Source organism: Hyla sarda, chromosome 1, assembly GCF_029499605.1.
Source record: "Hyla sarda isolate aHylSar1 chromosome 1, aHylSar1.hap1, whole genome shotgun sequence".
Classification (NCBI taxonomy): domain Eukaryota; kingdom Metazoa; phylum Chordata; class Amphibia; order Anura; family Hylidae; genus Hyla; species Hyla sarda.
The window spans coordinates 480,077,868-480,099,053 of NC_079189.1; positions in this window are offsets into that span (position 1 = coordinate 480,077,868).

Genomic DNA, 21,186 nt, shown 5'->3' on the forward strand with positions numbered 1-21,186 from the left:
AAAGACTTTGAACATTTTGCATCATTAAACTTTATATTTTTTAAGCATTTAAGGTAAGACTTATTTTATTCCATTATATCAGGATTTTCATTATTTTTGGCAGGACATTCTAAAAATGTGCTACATTTAGAATGAAAGTATATGCCAGGACTAGTTTTTCTGCATTGCACCTCAGACTTGTTATAGAATACAAACAAAAAAAAGTACTAAAATGTTTTTTGAAACAAAATGGTGACCTTTGTCTTGCTAAGACAATATTACTGCAGACAATCATGTAAATAACTTGCTTCTGAGCAAGATATAGACCATTCACTTCACTTACACAGAAATAAAGAATTGTTTTTTTATTCATTTATCCAGTTTGTTTTATCCACAGGTATGAATACAGTAGTTTATACTTGGCCTACAACAGAGACTGCCAGAAGTTTATAGGTTTATTGTTATAACATAGGGCATATACCTGTCACATATTACTTTCCAAAATGACCAAGTATACATACAATGATCATATGAACACACTAAAGCACAAGCTCATCAAGGGTACGTTCACACGTACGCAGATAGGATAGGTGATATCCAAAGGATAGGTGATAAGACGTCAGATCGTCGGGGTCCCACTGCTGTGGGCCCCCGGGATCTCGGCTTCTGCACCCACCTGTATGGCTTCCACCTCACACTGGCAACGCTGGAGGCTTTGGAGCCGGACCATAATGGCGGACGAACGTGACGTCACGACTCCGCCCCGTGTGACGTCACGCCCCACCCCCTCAATGCAAGTCTATGGGAGGGGGCGTGACGGACCCCGGCGGGACCCCAGCGTTCTGACATCTTATCCCCTATCCTTTGGATAGGGGATAAGATGTCTAGGGGTGCGGAGTACCCCTTTAAGTTGGTAAAGTCCATTGCATACCACATATATCTTGTAAGAGTACAAATGTGCCATTTTTTTTATGTAAAAATAATTTTCATCATTGTAATGTTTTTATTCCCTATCGAACTGATAACTTTCTTGTTTACTTTTTAAACTGTGGCTTTTCTGTTACCAAGCAAGATACCATCAGATGGTTATAACAAAGGGCAATAGGTAAATGTGTCTCAAGTATTGTGTACCTAGGTAACAAGTCCTGGACTTTTAGCCTGGTGCCCCAGATCTCTGGGCGACTGCCATCCTTCATTTCAGTCACTTCAGGCCTGCAGCCTATGATTCGCTGGGATGTGACCACTGCACTGACCACAGCAATGATATAACATAATCACTGCCCAAGGATCCTGTCCCATTGACAAAATATTAAATGGCATCACCAGGGGCATTATTCCCCTGGGGGCAAAATTAATGCATAGGGCACAGGGGATCATTATTAATGTATGAGGACAAAGGCAAACAATATCACTATATGAGGTGGAGGAGGGCATTACTACATTATCACTAATGGAGCTTTATTATTTTTGAAAGGTATTATTACTATATATGGGGGGGGTACAGCATAGCAATATTATTACAGGAATGCACGATTACTGAATAGGGGCACAGGGAAGCATGTTTTTTTACTACATGGAGACACAATAGGTGCATTAGTACTAAATATGGCACTATTATTATGGGAGGGAGCACATTGAGGGAATTTTTACTAATTGAGGACACAGGGGGCATTATTAAAGGGTAGTTTGGGGGAAAAAATGTCCAAATCAATTGCATATAAAAAATTATGCACCTCTGTACTATACCTCAGTTTTCCGAGATGCAAGCTATTTCCAGCCACTATATGCTTATCATCCCCAGGATGCTTATGTGGTCTGCTATTCCTGCTCCCCCTCCCCCTCTCCTCCCTTTTTACAGAGGGCTGGCTTGACTATTTAAGCCAGCCCACTGAGCTAACAGCTAACAGCTTCCTCAGCCTTAGAAGAAGCAATATATCACACAGCCTATCAGAAAATGCAGCTGCTAGATTGAGGTGCCAGAGCAGTGTCAACAAATAATCAGACTGCTCTGAAGTACCCTGCAGATAATGATATGAATGGGGAAGGGAACAGTGGGAGGGAACTTCAGCACAGGGCATGGAGTAAGGAGGGAGCAATGTATAATTGTAATTGAAGTCATTGAGAAAGAAAATATATTTTTTTCAATAAAACCACATGAAGAGCATGTATATCAAGCATTTCTTTTATTGATTGCCACACAAACTTTCTAATGAGTGGGGTACTGTTGGAGCTTTATTTGTGAATGGAATTACAGTGGGGGCATTATTAGTGAGTAATGTGCATAGCTGGGGTATTCTTAGTAGGGACATTATTACAGTATGGTACGTTAAGAAGGGCAGCAAAGTCTGCAGAGACAGGTCACAATTTGGAGAAAACATCAATTATGACTGTCTAAGTCAGATGGAAAGAAAGGGGGAAGTAACCAATTCTGATCAGAGAAGACAATATATTAAGAAATGAGGACAATATATTAAGAAAGCATATGAGGTTGGGATTTAAGGACAGGATATGAGGTTGGGATATAAGGACGTGATATAAGGATGACATATCAGGATGAGATATGAGGACAGGATAATAAGGATGACATATGAGGACGAGATGTGAGAGCAGGATATGAGGGCCAGATGTAAGGACAGGATTAGAGGTTGGGATATCAGGATGGGATATGAGCTTAGGAAATTATACAAGATGAGGATGATGCATGAGGTGCGGATATAAGATCAGAATATTAGTCATAATATGAGGACAGGATATAAGGATGACATATGAGGAGGAGATGTGAGGGCAGGATATGAGGATGAGATATGAGGTTGGTGTATGAGGTCAACATATAAAGGTGGGATATGAGGTCAGGATAAGAGGACAGGATATGAGGTCAGGATATGAGGAGGGGATATGTGGACAAGATTATCATTGTTGCTTTTCCTCTTTTACAAGGTTTAGGTAGGAAGACCAGGAATTGCTGGGTACTCTGCTAGTTGATGATATTGGTCTTGTGATCATGGTATGGAGGGATTATTTGTCCCTAGTATATTGCTATTAGTAAATGCAGGATGTTGTCATAGAAACAAACTATGAAGGGCAGGGTTGAGGTACAGGCTTTATGATAAAGTAATACGCAAGGACATTGTACTGATGAGGGTGTGTGCCTATGAATGAATTAAAAAAAATGCCATAGGACTCGTGCTCTAGATCTTTTCAGACCCTAGCAACACCCCTGGTAACAGGTTATTATCACAATGGAGGAAGATGGGGGATTAGTGAGTATCTATCTTTCAAGCAGCACATATTCAGAGATGCTTGAACATTTGAAAGATGTTTAATTTCACATACTGCATCAGTTTAGACCTATTTATCTTAATATTAAAATCCCTTTAATGAGTGGCGTTGAATCATTGTGTGACGTAGGTACCAGTAGGAGAATGAACCTTAGTCAGTCTTCAATGTAAGCTAAGTGTAAATGTATAAATGATACATGTAGATAAAAAAAGCTGAAGAAAGGGGAAAAGGATTTTTCATCTCCATGTCAATCTGTTGACGGTCTACATGTTGATCATTAGTTAGCTTTGTGATTGTCTGTAGTTTTATTGTCTAAAGCTGTCTTCACATGTGGAGGTACTGTATCATGTTACCGCCACAATTTTAGCACTATTTTTGGGGAAAATGTGGGAAAACATCCTAAAAAATAGAACTTCAAATATATAAACATTTGTTTTACCCCCATATAACAAACAATTTTTATAGCTAGTTACATGTTGTTTAAATTTGGAATCTGGAGAATGTAAGGAGAAATCTTAGAGGATCGCTAAAATACTGGATGTCATTAACCATCATCCACTTTTTTTCAGACAGTTATCAAAAGTGTCAAAAATATATAACATGGATGTTTGCTGTTCTCTTGCATGGTTGTCCTTTACAAGAAGACAAATGTAGACCAATGTTAATCAATCAAAAAACATAACTTACACTTTGACAACAGTGGCAAGTCAATGTTGATAGTTACAGTTCTCATTTGAGGCACAGTAACTTACTGGTTACTTTCATATTAGGTAGGGCTATGGAATGAATGTATCTGTAAATGTTAACAGAAGAAAAACAGTATTTAACAATATCAAATTAGTTGCAGGTCTCTGTTCTCTTTAAAGGAGCCCCTTCTTGACGTGCTAGTTCTTCACACAGGTCCACATCTGTCTCACGATTCCCACCAATACTATCTGGTGACTTCCTTTCTATTCCCTACTCTACTTAAAGGGGTACTCCGGTGAAAACCTTTTTTCTTTTAAATCAACTGGTGGCAGAAAGTTAAACATATTTGTAAATGACTTCTATTAAAAATTCTTAATCCTTCCAGTACTTATTAGCTACTGAATGCTACAGAGGAAATTCCTTTCTTTTTGGAACACTGATGATATCATGAACACAGTGCTCGCTGTCCATTTTAGCAACCATGCATAGCAGATGTATGCTAAGGGCAGCATGGTGGCTCAGTGGTTAGCACTGCTGCCTTGCAGTGCTGGGGACTTGGGTTCAAATCCCACTAAGGACAACAATAAATGAAGCGTTATTATTATTATAATAACGTCAGCAGAGAGAACTGTGGTTGTGATTTCCTCAAAGAGCATTACAAAAAGAAAATAATTTCCTCTGTAGTATTCAGCAGCTAATAAGTACAGGAAGGATTAAGATTTTTTTAATAGAAGTAATTTACAAATATGTTTATCTTTCTGCCACCAGTTGATTTTAAAGAAAAAAGGTTTTCACCGGAGTACCCCTTTAAGGCTTCTAACGGTCAACATTGTTTTCCTCCAAAATAGAGTCCAGTAAGTTATATCTCCCATCTGGTGCATCTAGACCCAGTAAGGTCTGCATCCAGATCTCAGCGGATAGGGGGAGAGGGGGACATGGGGGTATATACCATATTCTTATGGACCTCACTTCAGTACCCCTCCCACTATTTACTGGATACAGCCTGCTGCCCCTAGGGTGGTCCTTATATACACACAACCAAAGTAATGAAAATAATTCAATTTTATTTATTGCATAATTCAAAAGGATCTACAAGATCTAAAACAATAACCCTTTCCCCTAAAAACATATACACATGGGACACACATATGGGGAAAGACCACAATTCATTATTATTAAAATCCCAATGAATGCATGTAGACAAAATAAAACCAAATGCACAATGCCCAATGTAAGGGTATAAAGAAGGAAAGTAATCTCAGGAATAAATAAGGTTGGTTAGCTTGGGGAGTCAACTAATAGCCAACCTTACTCTTAGATTATACATTTAGTCTATACCACTTTAGCAGTGTCCCACACAGAACACTACAAGCCACCCATGGCCAGCCCATTCTTAGCTCACTTACTATTCATAACATAGGGGACCCTCTTGTACAGCTTTGTATGGTCTTGATCTCAAGTTTCCAAAACATACTGATAGGTGAATTAATATTGTGATACGGCAGTAAGCCCAAAGGGGGCCAATTTGAGTAAACATTGTACAGCACTATGGAATCTTTGTGCCCTTATAGAAATATTATTGTTAATAAAGTCCCTTACCACCTTAAAAGTCACCAGCCTCTCTTTCAGAAGGACAAGCTTGTATCCTGATTTCCAAGGTTAAAGCCTAGTTTCCTACAAAATGGCCCAACAAGTCTTTCAACAGACACTTCTAAAGGGGTGTTCACACATTTCCGGTTTGGCACCAAACCCTGCCTTTTAACATGTTTGACTAAGTGTGGTGGTACAGCACATTCTCCCTTAATAGTAGACTCTTCCAGGACATGAATTAGTACCGGTACCTCCCCATGTGTCAGTCTAAAAGATCCCTAGGCCTTTTGTTAGCAATCCAACATTCCAGTTAATGCTCGGGAGATGCCAGGTATTAAAAAATAAAAAACATTTGGATTTCTCGAAAAAAAAAAAATGAAAGATCTTTACAAGATAAGAGGCCTAATGGTAAAACCAAAATATTCACAAAGGCAAATGTTGACAGCCTTAAAGTGGTTAAAAAGCTGAAACCTAAACCATGGCAGAACTGTGTCATAGTCCCCAGCCTTCAAATGGAAAGTGAATGGTCTGACCTAGATAGGACATGTGTTGTGTTTTACAATGCATTCATACTGGGAAATTGCAGTAATTACAGTGACAACACCAATATAACTGTAGAGTGAAATTATAAAGGAACATATTTTGTATTTTATGGGATAAGTTTTTCCAGCTAACTATAGTTCTGTAGACTATAGTTTATGCTCATTTAAAACAGTTGTAAAGCCTAAAAAACATAATTGTATGAGGTTGAAATCCATCATTAGATGACTTCAATAAAAGCCAGGAAAAGATGGTGAATTCCTTCACATGCCATATAGGACATCTTTGTTTTTTTATTCCTGGGTCTCAAACAGTAAATTATGAGGATCTCATTGGCCCCCTCTGATATTTCTCAGCTTTCCCATAAACTAGGCCTTGAAACATATATACGTTCTATCAAAATTAGATTGTTTGCTGCTCTGGGTATAGGGAATGGCATGCAGTATGTGATTTAGAAATCTAAAAAAAAAAACTCACCCGTACACCCTCACCTTATGGACAGGCCTCATACATGATGCATTTAGAATATAGCTCATCATAGAGATATGTTGAATAAATGCAGGAGTGGTCCTCAACTTCATCCCCTAGCCTGAGAAGAAGTGAATCTTTATCTCTTTAGTTAGTTAAGCCAGAGCCAGGAGAGTATGTTAGCTTTTCAGCTCCTAACTGCCTAGGTAAAAACTAAAATCAGGTCATAACTCCAAAAAATAGTCCACAACTTCACTTGTCCTGACTTTGATCAAAGCAATCCTATTACATAGTCCTTAAAGGGGTACTCCGCCCCTAGACATCTTATACCCTATCTTACTCCCACTATCTTTCCTGCAGCCCCCTCGTGTCATAAGCTGCATGGAGCGAAGTTCGCTCTGTGCCTGATGACTCACGATAGAGGGGCTGGAGGATTGTGACATGGCCCCGCCTCCTCATGACGTCACATCCCGCCCCCCTCAATGCAAGCCTATGGGAGGTGGCGCAATGGCAACCACGCCCCCTCCCATGACATCACAAGGGGGCAGGGCAGTGACGTTATGATCCTCTGGCCTGTATGGTGAGTCATCAGGCATGGAGCGAACTTATCAGACATCTTATCCCCTAAGATGTCTAAGGGCAGGGTACCCTTTTAAGTTACCTGTTGTAAGGTTTAATCATTTTTTTTTGCCTTTTTCCAATTAAGGTTTTAGCAATGGAAGTTGCACAAGGACATTGTTATTTACATAGTATCTAGTTTTCTAGTTTTGAGTCAGATCATGTCGGGAAATTGTGTCGCACAAAGTGTCGCATGGGCTATGCGACACAAATTTGGTTGCACAACCCAAGAAAAAGAGTCGGGTTGACATTAGTTAATCAGGGCTAGTCTGCGTACAAATCAACTTCTTAAAAGGGACTTCTCCAGAGTTTAAAGCAGTAATATCAATGTTGTACCAATTTAAATGGGCACTGTCATGAAATAAAAAAATTGATATGTTGTAGTACTTAAGTACTACAACATATCTCTAATATACTTTAATTAAAAAAAGTGATTTTAAAACAGTTTAAAATCACTTTTAAATTCGGCCACTAGGGGTCGCCCTCCTAGTGGCAGAATGCATTCGGCAGTGACGTCACTAGTGAATTTCGACTCATTGAAGCCTGGCAATGAGTCGGAATTCACTCACTGCGGTGCTCGCTCCCGCCTGTCAATCAAACAGACGGGAGCGAGCGCTGAGAACAGAAGAAGTGCATATTGGCTCCCTGGCCTTGCACGCCGGCCCCACCTCCCGGCATCCCGTCGCTGCTGTCCTGCCCGTCACCTCACTGTCCTGGTATGTCTGGGGGGTGGGGGGGGTTAGGGGGTGGGGGGGTGTTCGAGTAGCGGGGTTCAGGGGAGGGGTAGCGGGGTTCGGGTTGCGTCACAGCCATGTATTGTTTTTAACACAGGGTGCCTCCAGTTTTTCCCTACTACAACTCCCAGCATGCCCTGACAGCCAATAGATGTCAGGGCAAGCTGGGAGTTATAGTGGTAAAACAGCTGGAGGCACCCTGTGTAGATGAACTAAGGGCGGAAGTCACCCCCCCAGCAGGCATCAGTGACGTGGTGCCTGCTGGGGAAGTCTGCCTGGTAGTGAGCACTCTACCATGCAGACAAAACTGCATTTTTTATATAGTAAAAAAAAAATAATAATAACTAGGCAGGGAGGAGGTTAGGGATAAATGGGAAATAGGCAGGGACAGAGAGGGGAAAAAAAGGGATGGTGGGAGCTACCCTTTAAGCTACATGTTTTAAGCTGCATCAAAAAATAAGTACAGTTTACAGTCGTTCACCTAAAACCCTGTTTATCAGAAGTCTTTTAACTGGGTTTTGTCAACGGGAACAGCTTCATTTAAAAAGGACATTGTGGGGTTCACAAAGAGACTCTGAGTTGCACAGCCATGTGAAATTTCAGTGACTATGACCATCATCATAGCAACCCACTCACGCAACGTTGCTGGCCCACCACATTGGTTTCAGTTAGTGGTGCACAGAGAGACACAAATGCGCCAGATTTATTAAGAGGAGTAAACCGCTTAAACCTATTTAGTAAAACCTCTATCCAGGATTAAAAAAAGCAAAGTTGATTTCCTAATTTCCTCAAAAAACAACACCACACTTGAAGCTGTTATAATACCACACAAGGACAGCTGTTTTTCTTAAAAATGTACTCTTTTTCTCTATTCCTGGATAACCAAGGGAATATGTCCAAACAAAATTACATATTGCTCAAACCTTTTTATCATCACAGGCCAGATTTCAGTGAAGGGTGACAAAATATAAAAATACCAGTGGATTATATCATTTTTAATATGTGATTGTCACAACTTGCATTCTCTTCTTCTTTCAAAATGACTCCTGCATCGGTTACATGGTTACAGAACATGCAAGTGTGCAGAAGCTCAGGTTATATGGCTGCCCCCATAATAAGGTACAAAATTGTGAAATTAACAATGATTACAATCAGAAAATAGAAACAAATTGGAAAAAAGGAATGCATCAGTATTTAGCTCAATTCAATGAAAAAAATGAAATATAAAGGTATTGTTATTGAGTCCTATGGGAGAAGTTGTGCAATATACTTTCATTAAACAAGCTTGTGTCGTATTGTCACTGCACTCATCCCCCCTCAGAAGCTGTAAGCTGCTATAATTTTCTTTACATGTCGACCCAACTTGGATCCGCTGCTTTGTATTTGTGCCCCCCTTCCATTTAGTTTCCACACAACACACATTCCTTCAGCTCAACACTATCCAAGCCACACATCAAAACTTTTTATGTGTCTGCATGCATTCAATGAAAAACTGTTCCAATGAGCCCACTACTTCACTGGACCATACATGGACTTACCAGGTTGACAAAATCCCAGCAGAATTCCAACTGTTTGAACAGATTACCTCCTGTATCTACTTCATGTAATGGAATTCATTTAAGCAAAGACATAGTACAATAGCAATGTTTCAACCCTTTACATGTATGTATGGGTCTTTGTCAAGTTTGAAAAATGAAAAGTTTTAAATGACAATATTGTTTTAACCCCCATCCTGACCTATGACGTTCGGGTACGTCATTAAATGGGTAAGTGAAATACAGCTCGGGCCCAGGAGTCGGGTCCACATAATAACTGACAGGTGCCCACTGCTATCAGCAGCAGACATCTGCCAAAATGATGGACATTGGATATTGCTCTAATGTCCTTCATTCAACCCCTTAAGGACTCAGCCAATTTTCACTGTAGGACCCGGCCATTTTTTGAACATCTGACCACTTTCACTTCAAGCATTAATAACTCTGGGATGCTTTTACCTTTCATTCTGATTCCGGGATTGTTTTTTCGTGACATATTCTACTTTATGTTAGTGGTAACATTTTGTCAATACTTGCATCGTTTCTTGGTGAAAAATTCCAAAATTTGATGAAAAAATTGAAAATTTAGCTTTTTTTTTTTTACTTTGAAGCTCTCTGCTTATAAGGAAAATGAATATTCCAAATAAATTATATATTGATTCACATATACAATATGTCTACTTTATGTTTGCATCATAACGTTGACATGTTTTTACTTTTGGAAGACATCAGAAGGCTTCAAAGTATAGCAGCAATTTTCCAATTTTTCACAAAATTTTCAAAATTGAAATTTTTCAGGGACCAGTTCTGTTTTGAAGTGGATTTGAAGGGCCTTCTTATTAGAAATACCCCACAAATGACCCCATTATAAAAACTGCACCCCTCAAAGTATTCAAAATGACATTCAAAAGGTTTGTTAACCCTTTAGGTGTTTCACAGGAATAGCAGCAAATTGATGGAGAACATTCAAAATCTTCATTTTTTACACTGGCATGTTCTTGTAGACCCAGTTTTAGAATTTTTACAAGGGGTAAAAGTAGAGAAATCTTCCTAAAATGTGTAACCCAATTTCTCTCGAGTAAGGAAATACCTCATATGTGTATGTCAAGAGTTCGGCGTGTGCACTAGAGGGCTCAGAAGGAAAGGAGTGACAGTGGGATTTTGGAGGGGGAGTTTTTCCGAAATGTTTTTTGTGGTGTATGTCACATTTAGGAAGCCCCTATGGTGCCAGAACAGCAAAAAAAAACACATGGCTTACTATTTTGGAAACTACACCTCTCGAGGCACGGAACAAGGGGTGCAGTGAGCCTTAACACCCCACAGGTGTTTCACAACTTTTCGTTAAAGTTGGATGTGTAAATGATTTTTTTTTTCCACTAAAATGCTTGTTTTCCCCCAAATTTTCCATTTTTACAAGGGATAATAGGACAAAATGCCCACCAAAATTTGTAACCCCATCTCTTCTAAGTATGGTAATACCCCATGTGTGGACATCAAGTGCTCTGATGGCGCACTACAATGCTCAGAAAAGAAGGAGTCACATTTGGCTTTTGAAAAGCAAATTTTGCTGAAATAGTTTTTGGGGGGCATGTCGCATTTAGGAAGCCCCTATGCTGCCAGAACAGCAAAAAAAAAAAAAAGGCATATTATTTTGGAAACTACACCCCTCAAGGAAAGCAGCATGGGGTACAGTAAGCTTTAACACCTCACAGGTGTTTGACGACTTTTTGATAAAGTCGGATGTGTAATTGAAAAGAAAATTTTTATTTTTCACTAAAATGCTGGTTTTCCCCCAAATTTTACATTTTTACAAGGGGTAATAGGAGAAAATGACCCTCAAAATTTGTAACCATATTTCTTCTGAGTATGGAATTACCCAATATGTGGATAACAAGTGCTCTGCTGGCGCACTACAATGCTCAGAAGAGGAGGAGCGCCGTTGAGCTTTTGGAGACAGAATTTGGTTGGAATAGAAGTCGGGGGCCATGTGCGTTTACAAAGCCCCCATAGCGCCAGAACAATGGACTACATGTGACCCCATTTTGGAAACTACACCCCTCATGTAATGTAATAAGGGGTGGAGTGAGCATTTACACCCCACTGGCGTTTGACAGATCTTTGGAACAGTGGGCTGTGCAAATGAAAAATTAAATTTTTCATTTTCACGGACCACTGTTCCAAAAATCTGTCAGACAACTGTGGGGTGTAAATGCTCACTGTACCCCTTATTACATTACATGAGGGGTGTAGTTTCCAAAATGGGGTCACATGTTGGGGGGGGGGGTCCATTGTTCTGGCGCTATGGGGGCTTTGTAAACACACGTGGCCTTCAATTCCAGACACATTTTCTCTTCAAAATCCCAATGGTCCTCCTTCTTTTCTGAGCATTGTAGTGTGCCAGCAGAGCGCTTTAAATGCACATATGGGGTATGTTCTTACTCAGAAGAAATGGGGTTACAAATTTTGGGGGGCTTTTTTTCTATTTTTTCTTGTGCAAAGGAAAAATTTTGGGTAACACCACCATTTTAGGTAAAAAAAAATTTTTCCCATCCAACTTTGAAGAATTTTCATTAAACACCTGTGGGGTGTTCAGGCGCACTATACCCTTTGTTACGTTCCGTGAGGGGTGTAGTTTTCAAAATGGGGTCACATGTGGGTATTTATTTTTTTGCGTTTATGGCAGAAAAGCTGTAAAATCAGCCACCCCTGTGCAAATCACCAATTTAGGCTTCAAATGTACATAGTGTGCTCTCACTCCTGAGCCTTGTTGTGCGCCCGCAGAGCATTTTACGCCCACATCTGGGGTATTTCCGTACTCAGAAGAAATTGCGTTACAAATTTTGGGGGTCTTTTTTTCCTTTTAACACTTGTGAAAATAAAAAGTATGGGGCAACACCAGCATGTTAGTGTAATTTTTCTTTACACTAACAGGTTGGTGTAGCCCCCAACTTTTCCATTTCATAAGGGTTAAAAGGAGAAAAAGCCCCCCAAAATCTGTAGTGCAATTTCTCCCGAGTACGGAAATACCCCATATGTGGCCCTAAACTGTTTCCTTGAAATACGACAGGGCTCTGAAGTGAGAGAGCGCCATGCACATTTGAGGACTAAATTAGGAATCGCATAGGGGTGGACATAGGGGTATTCTACACCAGTGATTCTCAAGCAGGGTGTCTCCAGCTGTTGCTAAACTCCCAGCATGCCTGGACAGTCAGTGGCTGTCCGGAAATGCTGGGAGTTGTTTTGCAACAGCTGGAGGCTCCATTTTGGAAACACTGCCGTACAATACGTTTTTCATTTTTATTGGGGGGGGGGGGGCAGTGTAAGGGCTTGTATATGTTGTGTTTTACCCTTTATTATGTGTTAGTGTAGTATAGTGTAGTGTTTTTAGGGTACATTCGCACTGGCAGAGGTTTACAGTGAGCTTTGCACTGCGGCGAAAAATTAGCTTGAAGCAGGAAACTTGCTGTAAACCTGCCCGTGTGAATGTACCCTGTACATTCACATGGGGGGGGGGGGCAAACCTCCAGCTGTTTCAAAACTACAACTCCCAGCATGTACTGACAGACCGTGCATGCTGGGAGTTGTAATTTTGCAACAGCTGGAGGCACACTGGTTGGAAAACCTTCACTTAGGTTCTGTTATCTAACTCAATATTTTCCAACCAGTGTACCTCCAGCTGTTGCAAAACTACAACTCCCAGCATGTACTGATGCTGGGAGATGTAGTTATGCAACAGCTGGAGCTACGCAACTACAACTCCCAGCATGCCGAGACAGCTGTTTGGGCATGCTGAGATTTGCAGTTTTGCAACATCTGGAGGCCTACAGTTAGAGACCACTGCAATGTGATCTCCAAACTGTGGACCTCCAGATGTTGCAAAACTACAAATTCCAGCATGCACAGACAGCAAACTGCTGTGTGGGCATGCTAGGAGTTGTAGTTTTGCAAGATATAGAGGGCAGTATAGAGATCACTGTGCAGTGGTCTCTAAACTGTAGACCTCCAGCTGTTGCAAAACTGCAAATCCAAGCATGCCCAAACAGCTGTCTGGGCATGCTGGGAGTTGTAGTTTTGCAGCATCTCGAGGGCTACAGTGTAGAGACCACTGTATAATGGTCTCAGACTGTAGCCCCCCCAGATGTTGCTAGGCAACTTACCGGCTTCCGTCGGATCCAGGGAGCCGTCCTCTTCTGCTGCACGACATGCCGCCTGCGCCAATCACCGCAGCCGATCACGTCCCGAAGCCTCCACCGACGGGTAAGTGATCTTTGGCGTGCGGTCCCCTTCAGTTCCCCGTTCTGCCCCGCCTATTGTGGGTGGGCAGGACGGGGAAAACGAAAGTTAACCCAGCCGCCCCCGATCTGCTATTGGTGGTCGCATCTAGACCACCAATAGCAGGGATAGGAGGGGTGGCACCTCTGCCACCTCACTCCTATCCCTTCAGGGGGATCATGGGTGTCATGGACAACCGCGATCCCCCTTATATTCCGGGTCACCATAGACCCGTATGCCCGGAATCGGCGCAAATCGCAAGTGTGAATTCACTTGGGATTTGCGCCGATCGCCGACATGGGGGGGTCTGATAACCCCCCTGGGCATTTGCGCGGGGTGCCTGCTGATCAATATCAGCAGTCACCCCGGTCCGGTCCCCGCCCGTCGCGCGGCGGGGACCGAAATTCCCACGGGCGTACAGGTTCGCCCTGGGTCCTTAAGACCCAGGTACAGAAGGCGTATGCATACGCCCTAGGCCCTGTATGGGTTAAATGGTTAAATGCTGTGATCAGTTAGAATTGCGGTATTCAAACAATAAATTCCGGTAATCCCTGGTGTCTAATTGTACCAACGGCTCCCCGGCACTGTAATCGCGGGGTGCCAATGGGTTTCCATAGAAGTCCAGGGCCTTACCTTGATCCGCGAATGTTAAAGCCTGCCTTAGTGCCGATAAAATAGATAAATGTACTGCAATTGCATTATATTAATTTATGTAAACCATCTACTGATGGCTTATAATAGGCCCCTAAGAGGAGCAAAACTATTTTAATAAAGTAAAAAAAAAAATTCAAAAACAAAGAAAAACCCACCCCCATAAAAATTAAAATCCCATTTCCCACTTTTCACATAAAACACTGTAAATATAATAATTAAACGTATTAGGTATCATGTGTGCGTAATTGTCCAAACTATTAATTTACATTCCTGATACCTCAATGGCGTAAACACCAAAAAAAAATCCAAATGCTAGAATGTAATGAAAAGTGATCAAAAAGCCAAGGGGTCAGAACATGGCAATAAACAAATTATTCTATTTATTAATAATTTTTTTTTACCATAAAATAAAACAAAAATAATTCAAGTTTGGTATCTTTGGAATTGTACTGCCCCTTATAATCACGATAGCATGTAATTTTTTTATCGTTTTATAAACACTGATAAAATTATTGCTAAACAACAGTGCATAATTCCATTTTTTTTTTCATTTTGCCCTACATATCATTTTTTTTTTTGGTTTCGTAATATATTGTAACACTCACGTTTCTGAAGACAGGAACTCCGGTGTATGTGGATCCGCTGGACCTGTGTGGCAGATGACTCGGACCGTACCAGGGAGAGGAGTCTAAGGGGCCGCTGGTCTTCACCAGAGCCCGCCACAAAGCAGGATGGGCTTGCAACTGCAGGCGACACCCAGGTCGCTACCCCTGGCACGGCCACACAGGCGGCTGAGGAGATGCGAGGCACAGGAGGGATGAGGCAACTCGTAGTCTGGATAGCAGTAGGTCAGGGCAGGTGGCACAGTAGTGTAGTCAGGACGTGGCAGGAGTTCAGTAGGCAGGCGGCAGAGGAGCAAGGTCAAGTCACAAGAGCAGGAGATCTGGTACATGGCAAGACAATAATATGGAATGCTTTCTCCAGGGCACAAGGCAACAAAGATCTGGCAGAGAACTGAGGAGGGGGGAGGAATTTATAAACAAGCCACAGGTGGTTACACTTATAAGCGTACTGGCCCTTTAAATCTTAAAGCTCCGGTGCGCACACGCCCTAAGGGATGGGGACACGCGAGCCGGAGCAGAGAGGTGGAAGCAGAGGCAGGAGAAACACCCGGAGAGTGATGGACTGGGGCTCACTCTAGGGTTGGTCATAGGCGGATCCACAGCATAAAATACGCTACGTGTAACCCTACCCTAATTGTTAAAATTTTCGCAGTATTTTTGAAGCAGTCAATGAAATGATCTCAAGTACATGCTCGGCTCCTGTGTGTTGTGCATGTTATTTTATCTATTGCTCGCCACATTTCTAAATAATACTATTTAAACTTGACTGTTATGGCACATGGTTGTATTATGGCTCTTTTTACAGACTGACTGTGAGCGATCCTCTCTAGCACCATTGTAGACAACCAGAGAAGCCTATCTACCAGTTACAAGTAAATATCTGAGATTGGTAACATGTTTTAGATGAATTCAGATGAACATTGGCAGAGTGGTCTTTCACTTACATACTAGACGCTTTGTTTTCAGTTTTAAAACTGCAGTTTGTGAGTTTCACACCTCATATTGTCTACGTCTAGTAGATTATATTGGAAAGTTTCACAACTCAAAGTTTGGAAACAATTTCCTGTATAATGCTAAACATGATTGGACTTAAAAAAAATCGACTAAGTGGGGAATAATGGTAAGTTGACAAAGGTTCTGTAACATGGGCCTCAGATATTTCAGAACTTCCAGGAATGATCTAATGACAGCACAAGGGCATGAACCATAAAGCATCACCTTCTTTTGCCTATTTCTAGCTATGAATTCTCAGCTCTTGCTCACTTTCAGTATGTTTCTTCTGGATTTCATATCCCCCATCATTTCTTAATGAGATGCAGGTGATTTCCACTTTTCAAGCTTGTAACAGTTATTCAGGAATCTTTGCCTTCTTAAAAGCCATGTGTGCTTTTTCCATGCTCCATGACAGAGACTCAAATAAAGTTTTTTTTCCCATTCTGGATCACGAGAATTTTGAATTTTATGTACTATAATATTTCAGTAATAATACTGTACATACACATTGCCTCATTACAGTGCCATTTTTCATAACACCTAATAGATCATGTGAAAAAAATTTTCCTTTCAATTGAAAATGAATCCTTCTGAATTATATAAAAACAGTGTTTAGATGAATACTCTGCCCCTTATCCTTTGGATAGGGGATAAAATGTCTGATCGCAGGTGGCTAGCCGCTGGGGACCCCCGCAATCTCCCTGCTGCACCCGGAATTCGTTTAGAGCATTGGATGCAGCGCCAGAGGCTCGTGATGTCACAGCCGCACCCCACTCATGAAATCACAGCCACGCCCCCTCAATGCAAGTCTATGGGAGGTGGCATGATGGCCGCCACGACCCCCCCCCCCCCCCACACAAACTTGCATTGAGAGGGCATGGCCGTGACGTCACTAGTGGGACGTGACAAAGTTTGCTCTAAACGGCAATTATCCAATTAAGTCTGCAGTTTTATGAATGACAAATTTCCCCACAGCAATTACTATTCATGTCATTGACCTACTATAACCCATTTCTGAAAAAAGCTAGCGTAAGTTAAAAATGAAAGAAAAAGCTTAGCGCATGTTTGCCAACATACCAAGTGTGCCTCCAGCTGTTGCAAAACTGCAACTCCCAGCATGCACAGACAGCCTTTGGCTGTCAGGGAATGCTGGGTGGGTGTTGTAGTTTAGCAACAGCTGGAGGCACCCTTGTGACAGTAACAGAAACAGTGTGTAGCGCAACAGTGTTAGCGCAAGGACCAATAAAAAAATTAGAATGAATTCTTTACTTTCGTTTACGGATAATGAATGTATTCGGTAAATAACGAATGCATTAGTTATTTTGTTATTCGTATTATCGTGGCTATTCGGGAATGTTTAAAATATGTTTTCGTTCATTCGGATCGGTCCGAATGCCCGAAAACGGTAAAATTCGGTAAATTAGACATTCATGCAGAAACGAATTGCACAAGTCTACAACATATCATCATATGACCTTTAAAGGGAAAGGGGCACTAAAACATAGTATGATACAGGAAGTCATATATCCTAAGGCTGACCCTGCTTGCAGAAAAAAAAAATAACAATTGCCCGTTCATGGATACAGTTATAGAAACACAATATTGACAGCAGAATAAATGGTCCTTCTATGTGGACTGAGCAGGTACTTCTTTGTGTTTCCATCAAGACTAGGATGGGACCAAGAGGGACCAAACACAGATGGCATGGCAGTGATGGGAGATCTAGGTAAGTGACTACACATTTTTATTCAAGTTCATCCAAAGTGTAAAAAAATAATAGGGCAACTCACCAAACAATGGCTTCAAAATGTTTTAAATCCAAAAAACTGAACAATAGGACACCTGGAAAAGCAACAGATATCCTGGGGAGTGTGGCTATTACCTGTTACCGCCCAGACCTTTTTATTTTTTTTCTTCAATGAAGTTGGAACATTTTAATATTGAAAGTCTTGTGCTGGGCGTTTCTGCCTGGATACCAATTTTGTTGATCTAAATCCATGTAGATCCCTGCTAACTTCATCTTTATTGTCACATAGAGGACAAATGTAGAAATCTTCTCTGTAAGCATCTGGGCTCATATTCTGGAAACAACATAACCATGCATGTATGTTTATCGCTATAGCAACAAAAATAACAATGTTCTATATGCTTACATTAAACGTCAAGTTAATTCAAACAGTGAAGCCTTTGAATACTGAAATTATCGTCAATAGAGTTTCCCCTTTAATCATGTATAAATATTAAAGGAGATCTCCAGTGGTGAAAAACTTATGCCCTATCCTAAGGATATGCGATAAGTTTCAGATCGCGGGGGTCTGACCTGGGGCCCCCCGCGATCTCCTGTACGGAGCCCCCGATAACCCGCAGGGAAGGGGGTGTGTTGACCACTGCATGAAGCGGCGGCTGACATGCCCCCTCAATACAACTCTATGGCAGAGCCGGAGCGCTTCCTTCGGCAATCTCCGACTCTGTGATAACGTTGTATTGAGGGGGCGTGGCGGCCGCCGCTTTGTGCAGTGGTCAACACGAGCTATCTGCCCAGTGAGCTCGGACCCCCCCCCCCCCCCCCCCCGCGATCTGAAACTTATCGCCTATCCTAAGGATAGGAGATACATTTTCACCACTGGACTACCCAATTACTTTTGAGATTTTATCTTATCCCAATTTGTTCAAATTTATTCATAGCTGTTTAAAAACTGAGGGCAAACAATGTGGCCACCATTATGCAGCAGCATGTAAAAGTTGGTTATGCTTCCCCCTTGAAGAATAGTCGACTAGATAGTAGAATAGAAGGCTAAACTTATGTAAAACAAAAATAGAGAAACACAGCCGCACATCCACAAATTGTATTTTGATCTACTTGCTTCTCAGCATAGTTTCAAAAACTAACAGATGGTCAGTATACATTTGGATCAAAAAGTACAAGCCCACTCACCACGTCAAGGCCACCTAGGCATAGTGGGTCCCTAACCTAACACTGGCGTAGCACTGGGCGGTTACCACTGCTTCCGTGACAACAAGCCCACAGGGGGAACGACCCAGTGGTCAGGCAGCCCCACTGTTGCCCGACCAAGCCCACGGCTCCAGGTCACACCACCCCACAGACAAAGCATCACAGCAACAATTGCCGCCACAGAACACCATACCAGTGTGAACACCTATCATGTGCTCCCTGCCAGAGGGCTGGGAGAATGCTAGGAGGAAACCCATATGCAATCTCCTGCTAATTTAAAATGCCTGGGCCGAATGGGTGGAATGGATTGCTGGCTATGAAAGAGGGGACAGATTATTAATATAAAACAAAAATAGCTGCACATCCATAAATTTGTATTTTGATCTACTTGCTTCTCAGCATAATTTCAAAAACTAACAGGTTGTTAGTATACATTGTGATAAAAAAGTACAAGCCCACTTGTCACGTCAAGGCCACCTAGTCAGAGTGGGTCCCTAACCTTAGGGTAAGTTTCCAGAAAAACACCAGAAAAAACGCCAATGCATTTTCCTCCAGATGGTGCCAGCCAATCATCGCTCTGAGCGGCATATATGGATCAGTGATGTGAATTTTTATTCACATCACTGGCCGGCCGTCATACAGCAGAGAGATGTGGAGCGCAGAAGAGAGCCGCTCCGCATCTCAGCAATCTAATGGACGATCGCAACAGGTTTCAGTAGTGACACCCACTGTGATCTGTCCCTTACTGCAGGTAATACTGCTCCCAACATGGAGCAAACTCTGCTCCATGCTCGGAGCTGTAGTACCTGCATTAATAGATAGATCGCAGCGGGTGTCACTCCTGACACCCATTGTGATCCTCCTGTAAAATCTACAGAAGCCGGTGGCACGGCCGCACTTCTCTGCTCCCCTGCCCAGGACTGGACTCTGTGATGTGAAGTTCTCTACACATCACAGATTCATATATGCCCCTGAGAGTTATGATTAGCCGGAACCATCCAGCCAATCACAGCTCTTAGCGTCAAATATGAATCTGTGATGTGAAGAGAACTTCACATCACAGAAGAATACAGTGTCGAGTAGGGGAGCGGAGAAGTGCAGCTGTGCCACCGGCTTCTGTAGATTTTACAGGAGGATCGCAACGGGTGTCAGGAGTGACACCCACTGAAATCTGTCTATTAGTGCAGGTATTACAGCTCCCAGTATGGAACAGTCTGTTCCATATTGGGAGTAGTAGTAGCACCTAAATAATGTATTAAATAAAGAGAATAAAGTAAAAAAAAAAGTAAAAAAAAACACACTTTATAAAACACATAATTAAAATACATTATTAATGAAAAGTTTAACAAAATTAATTTAAAAAGTATACTATTTTTTCAATTACATGGCCACTTTATCCATTTTTTGAGCAAATTTTCTTTTGTTAATTTTCATAATACTTAATACATAATCATACAGTAACAAAAAAACACTTAAATTAAACCAAATATAAGCAATTTATGTCAATGATTAGCAGTACATTCTCACTCACAAAACATAACTAACTTATTCTTACATTCGTTTCTCCATTCGTCAATCTCTTCCCTTCGGATCCCTCCTCTTAAGGTGTCAGACTTACTCATTGACTATGGCTCATAATCTCTTACACACAACTCATTAATCGTAACTCATACTTCATACCTCATCCCCTTTTATGTTAATTCCTTGTACTTAGTCGTCACCCCAATGCATATTTATCAGACCAATCATTACACCCAAATTATTATTTCAAAGTTTCCCATTTATTCTTTTCTCCTTTCTCCAAATCTGTATTAAATTTTCCCCACAGCTCAATTTCCTCCTTCTGTCTTTGGGTACCTATCATTCTTTGGGTACCTTTCCAAAGTACATATCTGTTTAAGGAAGGTTCTTATTCTTAACATGTTAGGTAATTTCGAATTCTTCCAGTATTTAGTTATTGTATTCCAAGTGGTCGCTAAAACATGAAAGGTTTTAACTTGATTTGTATATGACAATAATTCTATTCCCACTAATAATAGTGCCATCTTTGGTCCCCAGGTAAACTCTGCCCCACCTTTCCATATTACCAACAGGAGCCACTTAACTTCCTCCCACAGCCGACGGACTACTTGGCACTCCCACCAAACATGTATAAATGTGCCTTCCATCATCCCACATCCCCAACATGTTGAGGGGTTTGCTGGATTCATTTTTGCCAACCTATTTGGTGTGAGATACCAGGACTCCAAATGTGACACAGG